The 14,634-nt window shown below is 36.9% G+C and overlaps 1 protein-coding gene across 6 annotated transcripts in view; it reads right to left on the bottom strand.

Annotated features, from left to right (window-relative positions):
• Positions 1-14,634, bottom strand: part of CEP57L1 (centrosomal protein 57 like 1) — a 72,970-nt gene that overhangs the window by 39,419 nt on the left and 18,917 nt on the right. For 3 of the 6 annotated variants that reach the window (XM_038554891.1, XM_038554889.1, XM_038554890.1), the window contains exon 2: positions 13,745-13,874. The exons of the other annotated variants lie outside the window; for them this stretch is intronic. The gene's annotated coding sequence lies outside the window, so the exon portion shown is untranslated. The remainder of the gene's footprint in view (positions 1-13,744; positions 13,875-14,634) is intronic. 6 annotated transcript variants of the gene reach the window in all.

Here is a 14,634-nt window from a genome sequence, read left to right as displayed (position 1 = left end):
CAGGTCATCCATCCTGTGAGCTAACCTGCCATAAGTCACCATACAATTAAGTGTACCCATCATGCAAGCCACTTGCACAGATATTAATTTTCATTCTTGAAAACTTCTTGGCAGGAACTACATTATATACATTTTCACTGACCGAATTCATTATTCCTCCAAAATTCATATGTTGATGCTCTCACCTCCAGTATTTTAGACTGACTGTATTTAGAGATAGGGCCTTAAAAAGGTGATCAAGTTTAAACGAAACTTTTAGGATTGGCTCTAATCCAATCTAACTGGTGTCCTTGTAAAAAGAGGAAATTTGGATATACAAATTTTATGCCAGGGATATATCAGGAAAGACCAAGTGAAGCCAGTGGGAAGACAACCATCTGCAAGCCAAAGAGAGAGGCCTCAGAAGAAACCAATCTACTGACATCTTGATCTCAGACTTGTAGCATCCAGAACTGTGAGAAATAAATTTCAGTTGTTTAAGCCACCCAGTCTGTGGTATGATATTTGTTTCCGAAGCCCTAGCAAACTAACATACTGACTGTAACTTACACCTTTGTTTCACAGTGAATGAAACACAAGAATAGTGACAGGGATATAACAACACACGCTTAAGGTTTATGCTATTCAGATGACATAATAAAGTTATTTGCAATTTAGAGTTTTCTACTTGATAAGATGTGAAAGTTATGTAACTCTGCCTTGATTTACTTTCCCCCTATAATTGACCTTTAGTAATTTCTTAAGCTTAATAAATTGAAGAGGAAATTATTAATGTGCTATCGTGTATGCAATAATTTAAAATAATTAAAAATTTCCCAGCATAATCAAATGGGAGAATAAAACTAAAATCATGCTTTTGACTCATATTTAATTTATATGTATTTGTATTAGTTTTTTACCCAAATTTTAGCATTTTTACCCAAAATACTGTAAAATATCTATTCCATTAATAGTTTATATTAAAATGAAAGAATACTGCTATAGATAAGAATTAAAGTGTCATGGAAAAATTATAGCATTGTAAAGTTATAAAAATATGAGACATTTGAATTACAGGGACATTCAAAATAACGAGCTGAAGGTTAAGGTACAAATTCAGGTAACTTTAGAATACAGTGAAATAAAAGTCTTTCATTTTTTTAAAAAAATTATTTATTTGAGAGAGAGCACATGGGTTGGGGAGAGTGGCAGAAGCTGTCTCCCCACTGACCAAGGAGCCCAACATGGGGCTCGGTCCCAGGATCCTGAGATCACGACCTGAGCCAAAGGCAGACGCTTAACCTACTAACCCACCCAGGCGCCTCTGAAGTCTGGTTTTTAAAAAAGCATTATCTCATATTTTCCTCCAAGAAGTATTAAGAGGTAGCAAAGGATATATTTCAAGTTATTTAGTTTGAAACAGTGGTGACTATATTCAAAACATTTAAGAAGTCCATGGTACCATCAATCTGTATAAGTCATAAATATTTGGGAGTTCTAGAAATATGGGGAAATTTCATATCTATTTAAAATTTAGATCAGCTGCAATATTCTCAGTTTATAGATATAGGAGCCAAAGTCCAGAGACACTAACTAATTTGCTTAAGGTCACACAGCTCAAATTTCCTGCACTCCAAAATCCATGAAGCTAGAGAAAAATATTCTCTCTTAAGGACTCTGGTTGATTTAGATTGATCTAAACGGAGACTATCCTAATGGAAAGTCATCAGGAAAATGCCTTCTGGAGAGAAATGGGAGGTAAGAAACACTGAACCAAGCATAGAATCATGTAATCTTAGTAGAGTCTACGAGCATCTTAGAGTCCGTTTGTTCTAATTGTTTCTATCAACACAAACTTGTTCTCACACTATCTTTAACAAGTTATCTAAGCTCTGCTAAAGGTCTTCAGAGAGACAGAGTTCATCATGCTGAATTCAAAGCTGCTTTCTCTGATTTTCATGGATTAAACAGATTTGGGGAGAAAAAAAGTAGAGCTTCTAACTTATTGATGTAGATGTTGCATTGAACATTGGTAACTATTATATTACATATTGAATTCAACTAACAAAAACTTGAAGAATTTGTAATCATTTTCAAACTTCAAATTTCATCAGCGTACCTGAAACGCCTGTTAAAGAGTAAGCCCATCCCCCAATTAGGGCAAAATTGATAAACCAAATGGAGATGACTCAATCATATAACTGATAATTTATTTCTGATTAAATCTCAGTAGATCCAGATTAACACAGCTGAATACTAACTTAGGAGTAACTTTAACATGCTCTGGTCACCAAGACCAGAAGATTCCTTCCTTCTTAATACCTTAATAGTGTTTTAAAAATGATTTACCATATACATAATACATACATGTATAGTTAAAGGAATTATAACAAAACAAATTTCTTGTGTATCTCCACCTAGATTAAGAAAAGTGTGATAAATATTGCTGTGGAAGCCCTCTGTGCACCTTCCCCATCTCTTGCTTTGAATTTTGTGTTACTCATTTTAATGCCTATCAAGTTTGATCACATTTATATGTATCCTTACCAATATATTATTTGGTGATGATAGTCTTTAAACTTTATATAAATGGAACCATACTTTACTCACAAAGTATTTTGGTATTTATGTTGGAACATGAAGCTATATGGTATTCATTTTCACTTCTGTATAGTATTCCACCACAGAACACAGATCTTCGAAGGCATTAATTCCAATCACTCCCCTCCAGACTCATATAATACAATGATTCTGAAATTTTTAGTTCTATTTTTATTTTAACCACACAAATGAGATAATATTGCTTTGATTTACAAAGTCAATGCAATGTTTGCCTACAAGTTTTCTTTGCTCATTGTGGTGGACATTATGAGGCACTGCCTGGATTCCCTTTCAGGAATGTGAACTTTTCCCACAGCTCCTAGGAATGCTGCCAGTAAGTGGCTCTTGGATGTTGGCCCTCTTTGGGGATTGCTCTGTCTAAAGAATACTGTCTCATTTAAGGTCAAGGCTCCTTCCAGGAGCAGCCCACATTCAATGAAAGTAAAAATATCTGACCCTCTTGCTCCAACTCAAGTCAACTCTGAAGGATCACCTCATCTTCAGAGCTCCCTGTATTATCAGTGAAACCTTTGTTGGGTCTTCACTGAAGCTGGACTTTTCTGCCTAATACTGCTTCCTTCCTCTCTCTTTCACATGTATCGATCCCAAGAATGGTCTCTAATAAATGTGTATGCTTGGAACTTTAACTAAAGAAATACTTAAAAGCCAGTATTTAAAGCACTTTTCTTCAGAGAAGATTTCTATTTGTTTCTGTTGGGTCTTCAGGGCACCCCAAACCCAAGGCACCATTAAACTTAACTTTTATATTGAGATTTTTTTTTTTTTGGCAGTATGAATTCCAACTCCAAACCCACAAGAGAACAGAATTATGATGAAGAGAGATTCCTTTAGTCCACTCCATTTAAAGCCAAGGATGAAACGGTGTCACTCTGAAGAGCAGGTTATTTTCCTGTCATTAACCAAAGGTTTTATCTTTTGGGGATCCCAGCTTTTTATACTGTAGTGTCCAAACTTACCAGTGAGCATGGCCATCTAAATTTGTCCCCTGCCCCATGCAAGCAGAAACACCTCCTTAATGCCCAGATTCTTAATGCCATGAGAGATCACAGAAGATGTCCTCAGGGATAAAATGGGTTCTAGGTCTCATTTATACCTGTGGAACTGGATTTCTCATTACATACAGCCTCATATTTTCCTCTTGCTTTGCTTCCAACTCAGCCATGCCTTTCAAAAGGTATTTTAACATTTTATACAGCATTTCTGTGTTCTTTACCAGAGGAGGTTTCTCTGAACATCTAATCTGTCATATTGCTTGAGACGATAACAACTTTGTGGGAAGCCTGGGTGGCTGCTCAGTGGTTGAGCATCTGCCTTTGGCTCAGGGCGTGATCCCAGGGTCTGGAATCGAGTCCCACATTGGGCTCTCTGGGAGGAGCCTGCTTTTCCCTCTGCCTATGTCTCTGCTTCTCTTTCTGTGTGTCTCTCATGAATAAATAAATAAAATCTTTTTTTAAAAAAAGAAACTGTAACAACCTCAGGCATATTTAAGAGATGCTAAATGCTTCAGATCAACCAGTTTTAATTACACACATAGAATGAGAATTATGCTTTAAAAAAGGAAAGAGTTTATATCTTTCCATTCAGTTAAAGTTCTCAAAGGTACTCCATATTGTAAAGTTAATAGCAGAAAGTGAATATTATTTGGTTACTCATTAATTAAATAAAGAGTTCACTAGCAGGATTCAGACAATGGAGTACCTGGTAAATAATCTGTAAACTGAGAGTAAGAAAACCACACTATAGGGGTGTCTGGCTGGCTCAGTTGCTAGAGCATGTGACTCTTGATCTCAGGGTTGTGAGTTCAAGCCCCATGTTGGGTGCAAAGATTTTTTAAGAGTGAAATCTTTAGGGATGCCTGGGTGGCTAAGTCAGTTGAGCATCCTACTCTTGGTTTGGGCTTGGGTCATGATCTCAGGGTCTGGGGATTAAGCCCCATGCTTGAGATTCTTTCTCTCTCTCTCTGCCCCTCCAAACGCCACCTCACCCCACCCCACTTGCACACATGCTCATATACACTCTCTCAAAAAAAGGTGAAATTAAAAAAAAAAAGAAAAGCACACTATAAACTTTTTTTTTTTTTTTAATGATAGTCACAGAGAGAGAGAGAGAGAGAGAGAGAGGCAGAGACACAGGCAGAGGGAGAAGCAGGCTCCATGCTGGGAGCCCGACGTGGGATTCGATCCCGGGTTTCCAGGATCGCGCCCTGGGCCAAAGGCAGGCGCCCAGCCACTGCGCCACCCAGGGATCCCTAAACTTTTAAGATTATGCAATGACCTTATAGGAATACCATAACTATTACATTCCCAAAAATTCAGAAGCAGTTTAATCATGATTCAGTGATTATCATGTATAATATATTAACGGTAGTAAGAAATCTTACATTTAATATATTGACCACTTGACATTCAAATTGATCTATTTAACACAATTCATAATTATTTTTTTCCATTCCTTTAAGATTTTATTTATTTATTCATGAGAAACACACACAGAGAGAGAGGCAGAGACACAGGCAGAGGGAGAAGCAGGCCCCACGCTGGGAGCCAGATGCAGGACGCGATCCCGACCTCCAGGATCAGGCCCTGGACCTAAGGCGGCACCAAACTGCCGAGTCACCTGCGCTGCTCCACAATTAATAATTAACTTTAAAAATAATCCTTACTAGATTTGAAAAATCATCATTTTACAACCATCACAGTAAAGATTAATTTAGGCAAGAAGCATTAATGTTAAATTCAAAGGTAGAAATTTTGACAAGGAGTGGGATATCTACATGGTCTTAAAAATATCTCCTCTACAGGTTGCTTATAAGCTTCAAGAGAAAAAGGAGTAACTGCATAATAAACAGAATAACACTTTAATTGGATGATTAAAATTAACATCACCCCTAAGAAGATGGACATCATGTTGTGTCTGTATGTGAAACCATGAAAAGGGCACGTCACTTAAGCAGTATTCTGGCCAGGAATGTATAACCTGAATCTCAACATAAGAGAACATCATTAAAGCCCCAAATGAAAAACATTCTATTTCTTATAGAGGGGGAAAGCATTTTCCTTAAAAAATATCAATGTTTTAGGGGATCCCTGGGTGGCTCGGCAGTTTAGCGCCTGCCTTTGGCTCAGGGCGTGGTCCTGGAGTCCCGGGATCGAGTCCCGCATCGGGCTCCCAGCGTGGAGCCTGCTTCTCCCTCTGCCTGTGCCTCTCTCTCTCTCTCTCTCTATGTCTATCATGAATAAATAAATATTTTTTAAAAAATCAATGTCTTAAAAGACAATGACATTCTGGGCATATCCAAAAGAACTGAAAACAGGATCTTTTGAGAAAATATCTGTCATAATGGCATCACTCACTATAGTCAAAAGGTGGAGTCACCCAAATATTCATGAGTAGACAAAATGTATTTACATACAATGGAATTTAATTTGGCCTTAAGCAAAATTTGACACACACTAAAACATGGATAAACACTGAGGACATTATGCTAAATGAACTACGCCAGCCCCAAAAAAGCCAAAAAAAATGTATTTTTTGATTCCCTTCTAAGAGGTATCTGGAGTAGTCAAGTTCATAGAAACAGAAAGTGGAATGGGGCTGAAGGGAAGGGTAAATGGGGAATTATAGAGATTCAGTTTTCCCAGATGAAAAAGTTCTGTTGCACAACAATGTGTGGTAGGGGAGACAAGTTAAAAACAAGATATGACTCAATGGGATCAGTTCTGTAACAAAAGCATACACAGAGTGTCATGGGAATACAAAAGAGATATTATCTAACTCTTCCTGATTGATGGAGAAATAAGTAAAGCCAGAAATAATTTAGAATTACAAACAGTTTTGAAAGAGGAGTTTAGGTGAATATGCCAGAGTGGACATACCCACTAACTTTTGCTCCCTCTTAGAAAAATTCTAAAATAATATTAATTTTTTTTAAAAAAGATATCAACCTGCAAGGACAACAAAACTTTGGAAAAATAGAAAACAGATGTACAAATAGTAATTGATTTAGCTAATGCAAAAAAGGCAGTCTCCCAACCCAAGTAAGAAAAATGACTCTTAAGTTGACTCTGCAGAATCTCCAAATAGCTCAGGAATTAGCTGCACCTCTGTAAGTAATAGTTAAGATAGAGCCAAACACTAGAAAACAGGATGAAAGTTTAGGTCAGAAGTAAATTGTATGTCCAAACTCCCTTCATCTCTCTATGAAGCCAGAAGACTCCTTTACCCCTATCTGGGAGGAAGACTAGAAGTTTTATTTTTTCTATGAAGAGGGAACTATAGAGTATTTCTGGATTAAGGGACACTCAGCATAGGTGAGGGTGGGGAACCAGACTCAAAGTAGGACTATTCAGCTCTCAGAACACTGGTAGTCTAGATTATATCCAAGGGGAGATGGGAAGATCCTTATGAAGGGGATACGACTAGCCCAAGTTAACAAAGATACTAAAGATGATAAAATAAAGATTGCATGGACTTGGAGTTTCCAATCAGTTTTTTAGTGACTGACTCTTAGATATAAGTTGTTTGATCAAGCCTTACCAAACATTGAGGAAAGATATAAAAGAGACCAAAACAAGCAAACAAGGTGCTTAACAGGAACAAAAAAAAACTTGGAAATATTTATTTAGTGAAGATAGAATGTAAAAATCCCAGAGGGACATGACAGACCAAAGCAAATTTGGCTGGAGCACAGTGAATAGCTGTTAGCAGTAAGAGGTGGCTAAAAAGGTATGCAAAGGCCAAACCACAAAGGACTTTGTACAGCACAGTGAAGAGTCTGTCTTCTGTAGGATCAGGCAATGAGGAGCAAATGAACGATATAAAGGAAAATAATGTTTGCATTCTGACAAGGTAATTCAGATGGCTATGAGATAGACTGGAAGGGGAAGACATCTTTGGAAGGGGGACAAAGAGGTTACTGAAGTAATTAAAACAAGGAAAAATATAGGCCTGAATTAAGACTGGAGTAGATGAGATGAACATGAAAGACACTGAGAAGATACAATCAAAAGGACTTAGGAACCAACTAGATATGTGAAATGGGGAAATGGGGGAGAGGAAAGAATCAAAATTTTCACTTGGGCAAGTGAAGAGATGGTGGTGGCACTCAAAGAAATACAAAAGGAGATACAAGTCTAATGGAAGACAATGAATTCTGCTTTAGATATGTCAAGTTTGAGGTACTGGAGACAGAGCTATTCAGCAATCAGACTGAAATATGGGTCCAGTGTTTAGGTAAGCAGGTTAGGCTAGATCTAGAGATATAGATTTGGTTATCAATTAGATCACCGAAGAATATAAAGCTTAGCAATTTTCAGTGTGTGTGTGTGCGCGCGCGCATGGGATGGGGTGGCTGAGATTCAATGCCTTTGTCCATTAGAAAGCTACTGTTATCTATCCATTGTGGTGCCCCACAGACACGTTGAGGTTAAGAATTATAAAGTTAGAGAGAAAAAGGTGGAGCTCAGAATGCTAAAAACCACTGGCATTTAGAAGGCGAATGAAGGAATGAAATACCTCAAAGGAGATCAAAGAAATAGGGAGGAAAAGTAGGAGAAAGAGGTAATGAAGGAGTCAAAGTGAGACAAGTAAATGTTTAGTTGTCTACCTTTAATAGAAGTAGAATTGTGATGCCTCTAGTTTTGCTTTTCTTTTCAAGATTGCTTTGGCTATTTGGGATCTTTTGTGGTTCCATACACACTATTGGATTGTTTGTTCTAGTTCCATGAAAAATGCAGTTGGTATTTTGATAGGGATTGCATTAAATGTGTACAGCATTGCTTTGGGTAATATAGACATCTTAACAATATTTGTTCTTCCAATCCACTTCCATTTCTTTGCATCTTCTTTAATTTCTTTTATTAGTGTTTTATAGTTTTCAGAGTACAGATATTTTACCTCATTGGTTCGATTTATTCCTAGGTATCTTATGGTTTTTGGTGCAATTGTAAATGGGATTGATTCCTTGATTTCTCTTTCTGCTGCTTCATTATCGGTGTATAGAAATGCAATAGATTTCTGTATATTTATTTTGTATCCTGACTTTACTGAACTCATGTATCAGTTCTAGTAATTTTTTTGGTGGAGTCTTTGGATTTTTTTTATATAGAATATCATGTCATTTGCAAATAGTGAAAGTTTGACTTCCTCAATGCTCATTTGGATGCCTTTTATTTCTTTGTGTTTTCTGACTGCTGAGACTAGGACTTGCAGTATTACAACAGTGGGAAAAGCTCTCAGGTTTTCCCCATTGAGGATGATCTTAACTGTGGGTTTTTATATATGGCTTTTATTATGTTGGCGTATGTTTCCTCTAACTCTAATTTGTTGAGGGTTTTTATCATGAATGGATGTTGTACTTTGTTAAATGCTTTTTCTGCATCTATTGAGAATATTATATGGTTCTTATCCTTTTTTATTAACTTGGTGTATCATGTTGATTGATTTGTGAATATTAAACCACTCCTGCAGCCAAGGTATAAATCCCACTTGATTATGGTAAATGATTCTTTTAATGTACTGTTGAGTTTGATTTGCTAGTATTTTATCCATGTTCATCAGGGCTATTGGCCTATGGTTCTCTTTTTTAGTGGAGTTTTAATCTTGTTTTGGTATCAGGGTCATCTTGCCGGCCTCGTAGAATGATTTTGGCAGTTTTCCTCCCATTTCTATTTTTTGGAATAGTTTGAGAAGAATAGGTATTAACTCTTCTTTAAATGCTTGGTAGAATTCACCTGTGAAGCCATCTGGCCCTGGACTATTGTTGGGAGATTTTTTTATTTTTTTATTTTTTTATTACTGATTCAGTTTCCTTGCTGGTTATTGGTCTGTTCGACTTTCTATTTCTGTTTCTGTTTTGGTAGTTTATATGTTTGTAGGAATTTATCCATTTCTCCCAGGTGGTTCAATTTGTTGGCAAATAGTTTTTCATAACATTCTCTTAGAATTGGTTGTATTTCTGTGGTGTTCGTTGATATTTCTCCTCTCTTGTGATTTTATTTGAGTCCTTTTGATTTTCTTTTTGATAAGTTTGGCTAGAGTTTATCAATTTTATTAATCTCAAATAACTAGCTCCTGGTTTCATTGATCTGTTCTATTGTTTTTTCAGTTTCTATACTATTTATTTCTGCTTTAATGTTCATCATTTCCCTTCTGCTGCTGCCTTTAGGCTTCATTTGTTGTTCTTTTTCTAGCCTTTTTAGGTGTAAGATTAGGTTAAGATTTTTCTTGCTTTGTGAGGTAGGCTTGTATTGCTATATACTTTCTTCCTAGGACTGCTTTTGCTAATCCCAAAGGTTTTGGAATATTGTGTTTTCAATTTCATTTCTTTCCATGTTTGTTTGTTTAAATTTCTTCTTTTATTTCCTTGTGGACCCATTCATTGTTTGGTAGCATGTTATTTAACCTACAAGTATCTGTGATCTTTCCAGATTTTTTCTTGTGGTTGATTTCTAGTTTCATAGCATTGTGGTCAGAAAATATGCATGGTATGACCTCAATCTTTTTGTACTTGTTGAGGCCTGATTTGTGACCTAGTATGTAATGTATTCTGGACTTGAAAAGAATGTGAATTCTGCTACTTTAGGATGGAATGCTCTAAATATATCTACTAAGTCCATCTGGTCCAGTCTGTCTTCAAAGCTGTTTGAAGACATTGTTTCTTTGTTGATTTTCTGCTTAGATTACCTGTCCATTGATGTAAGTGGAATGTTAAAGTCCCCTATTATTATTGTATTATTATCATTTAGTTCCTTTATGTTTGTTATTGTTTTGTATATCTGAGGGCTTCCGTGTTGGGGGAATAAATATTTATAATTGTTAGATCTTCTTGTTGGATAGTCCCTTTTATTATGAGATAGTGCCCTTCTTCACCTCTTGTTAGTCTTTGGTTAAAAATTTAGTTTGTCTGATAGAATTATTACTATTCTGGCTTTCCTTTGACATCCAGTTGTATTACAAATGCTTCTCCATCACCTCACTTTCAATCTGTAGGTGTCTTTAGGTCTATAATGAGTCTCTTGTAGGCAACATATAGATGGGTATTTTTTTTTTTTTTTATCCATTCTAACACTCTGTCTTTTGGTTGGAGCATTTAGTCCACTTACATTCAGAGTAATTTTGATAGACGTGTATTTAGTACCATTTTATTATTTGTTTTGTTGTTGCTTCTGAAGATTTGTTTTCTTTCTTTCTAGTCTTTGTCACTTTTGGTCTTTCCACTCAAAGAGTCCCCTTTAACATTTTCAATTAAAATATTACTTAGTGCTCATGAACTCCTTTATTTTTTGTTTGTCTGGGAAACTCTTTATCTCTCCTTCTACTCTGAATGATAGCTTTGCTGGATAGAGTGCTCTTGGCTGCAGATTTTTCCCATTCAGCACTTTGAAAATGCCTTTCCACTCCTTTTTGGTTCGCCAAGTTTCTGTTGAGAGATCTGCAGCTAGCCTATGGGTCTTCCCTTATAAATTAGGGACTTCTTTTGTCTTGCTGCTTTTAGGATTTTTTTGTCACTATATTTTGCAAATTTAGTTACCATATGTCTTGGTGTTGGCTTGCTTTTGTTGATTTTGATGGGTCTGTGCCTCCTGGATCTGGGTGTGTTTACTTCCCAGATTAGGGAAGCTTTCAGCTATTATTTCCTCAAATTTTCTGCTTCCTTTTCTCTCTCTTCTTCTGGGATTCCTTTAATACAAATGTTATTATGTTTGATGGAGTCACTGAATTCCCTAAGTCTATTTTTGTGTTCCATAGTTATTTCTCTTTTGTTCAGCTTCATTATTTTCCATTATTTAATCTTCTATATCACTTACTTGTTCCTCTGCTTCTTCCATCCTTGTGCTCATTGTATCAAGTCTGTTTTGAATCTCAGTTATTGAGTTTTTCATTTATGACTGTTTTTTTAGCTCTTTTATTTCTGTGGTAAGGGAGGGCCTTCCTAAAATCTTTCTTTTCTCAAGCCCAGCAGGTATCCTTCTGATTGTTGCTTTAAATTCTCTATCATACATGTTACTTATATCTATTTCACTCAGATCTCTGGCCATGACCTTATCTTGTTCTTTCAAGATGAATTCCTTTGTCTTGGCATTTTGTCTAAGTTTCCATCTTCTTCTGTGTGTTAAAAAAGGCTGTTACATTTCCTGCTCCTGAGAGTAATGGTTTTATGAAGAAAAGGTCACATAGTGTCCAGGGCCTGGTGTTTCAGGGAATGTTTCTAGTGGGTGCTGCATGCACCCTGCTGCTATGTTTTGGCTGCTCTATCCCTTAGGCCAGTTGTCTACAGAGGCTCTCCTTGCCTGCAATGGGCAATGTTTGGTCCTTGGCCAGAAAGTGGCATGTTTTAACTATGTCTGCTCTGGTCTGCTTGTAAAATGAGACTTGATATGACTTCTAGTAGAACTGTAAGCCATGCAGAACACTGGCTGGAGATATGGTGTGGGCAAGGGGTTTATGCTGGTCTTCTGGGGAACAGAAGCCCGCCACACTGGAACTGAAGCCAACTTGGCCAAGAAAGAGTACCAACAGAATGCAAAGGTGTGGGTTTTGGTATAAGCAGATTAGGCAGCCAGTGCTGTCATTGTACTGATTACCACAGGTGGCTCTGTGTTCATGCTGAGGGGTAGGGGACAGAAATGGTGCCCGCCTGCTCCTTTGTCCCCAGAAAGGGATCTCCATACCTGTTGCTCTCAGGAAAGCACTTCGAGAAAGGCAGATAATCTCCCCCCCCTCCCCCGTGAGTCCCAGGTGTTTTTCAGATCACTTGTTCCCACACTGTCTGCCTCCAGGTTGTTTGCCTGCCTTTCCTCCAGGAGCAGTGCAATGCCCTCCTGGCTCTATCCCAACCAAGCCTGCTGACTTTTAAGACTCCAAGCTAAGCTTTAGGGATGTGGTGTGGGCAGAGCCCTATGCTAATCTGGGGGAGGGTCTCACCATGCTAGGACTGAGGGAGGTTTGACGGTGAAGGGCTATCACCCCAGAGCACAGGATATGGGACTTGGTGCAAGCAGGCTAGGCAGCCAGTGTTGGGGTGAGCTGCCCTCCATGGGTGGCTCTGTGTTTATGCTGAGGAGTGGGGGAGGGAAATAGTGCCCACCTGCTCCTGCTCCTTTGTCCCTGGAGAGGCATTCTGTGAAGACACCTCTCAGGGACAACTCTAAGAAGAGTGAATAATCTCCTCACTGTGTGTCCCAAGCTTTCCTCAGATGGCAATTTCCACATGTCTGCCCCTGGGTTGTTTACCTGCATTTGCAGGAGCAAGGCAGCGCCCTCAGGATGCCCTCAGGGCTCTATCCTAGCCAAGCCTGGCTAACCTTTAAAACTCCAGTCTTCAAGGGCCACTAGATGTAAGAACTCCGGAAAATCAGCCCTGCTTATTTTCTTTCCCATTCAATAGCTTTGGGGAAGTGTTCTTGTGTGTTCTCCTCACATTATCTTAAATGAGTTTGGATAGGAGAAATATGATTACATGAATACAACAATACTTAGGTTTTTAAAAAAAGAATATAAAGTAATGCCAATCTTTTACAATATTTTGTAAATTAAAATATAGCATCTAATATATGTACACAGTAAATTCAACTCGGTGTCAGAAATAAGAGCTAAAAACTGATTTCTAAGGAACTTATCAACTGCTGAATCTAAAATATCTAGACTTATGAACACTTGATCTGATTTGAAAGTTAGATTTTTCCTTACTGAATTTGAATCTAGTAAGTTTAGAACTTTACAATGTCTGAGATTACCTTAAATGATTAGATTCCCCATCATCTTTACCTGCACTTTATTTTGAATATTTAGTTCATGAGAAAACAATTATGATTTAATATAAAGTGGATAAAGAAGAATATAAAATTATATAATTACAGTCCAATTTTTAAAAGGGATAAAGATAAGTATATATAAAAAACAAGTAAATATATAAAATGTTAATAGATGAACAACAGGGGACTTTCATTTTCTTATTTCAACCTTCTTATACATTCTTTACAATAAATAATTCTTATATATTCTTTACAATACCAGTTTTATAATAAGAAATAAAGTACTTTTACTAAAAGAGTTTCCTCTTAATTAGATTTCTGCAGAGGTAGAAAACAGCTGAAGATGTACAGTATTGATAATTTATATGGGTATCTGTTGGGGCACTTACATCTCATTTTTAAGGGTCTTATGTTCCTATATCAATAGAAACTCAGGGAAGGCAATTATGTGTATTTCTTTTGTAAGTTCCTGGAGTCCAAACTGCTGTGTTTTGCAAAGGGGCATTGTATCCTCAGGGCCTAATCAAAGAAAAAAAATTGTAAAATGAATTCCCTGAAACTAATTTGTTAGATCAACAACTTTTCCCTACTTCTCTATGCTAATGTTTATTATGGTTAAACCCAACAATTCTGTAAATACTAACCTAAGTTTTAAAAATAATTACATATTGTAACTTAGGATATATTTTGCATACAAAGTCTTATTGTAATATCATTTTACTTAAGTAAATCAAAAAGCTTAGGATTTTAAAATATTACTGGTAACATTTCTTCAGAAAGTTCTTTCTTTTTATTTATAATTTTTTTTAAAGATTTCTATTTATTTATTCATAGAGACACACAGAGAGAGAGGCACAGACACACATAGGCAGAGGGAGAAGCAGGCACCATGCAGAGAGCCCGACGTGGGACTTGATCCCGGGTCTCCAGGATCACGCCCTGGGCCACAGGCGGCGCTAAACCACTGCGCCACTGGGGCTGCCCTCTAACTTTCTTTTTAATAAATTAATCTGAAAGAGTTTCAATATTCTTACAATATTGCAATATAACATTATATTTATCCGTAGAACTTAACTCTGTTTCCTAATGATTTCTCTTTAGAAAGGTTGATGGCAAACTTATTAAATGTATAAAGAATTTAGAAATTGGGTCAATGAATAATGAATTTTAAAATTAACAGTACTCATATTAATTGCCACAAATTCACTTAGCCTATTACCTCCCTCCCACTTACCACTATTCACATAAACAGATTGGGCACATTCAATAGTCAGAATTA

This window comes from Canis lupus, chromosome 12 (assembly GCF_011100685.1).
Source record: "Canis lupus familiaris isolate Mischka breed German Shepherd chromosome 12, alternate assembly UU_Cfam_GSD_1.0, whole genome shotgun sequence".
Lineage (NCBI taxonomy): Eukaryota > Metazoa > Chordata > Mammalia > Carnivora > Canidae > Canis > Canis lupus.
The sequence above is the reverse complement of the archived record's forward strand: the minus strand, read 5'-3'. Positions and strand labels throughout refer to the sequence as shown.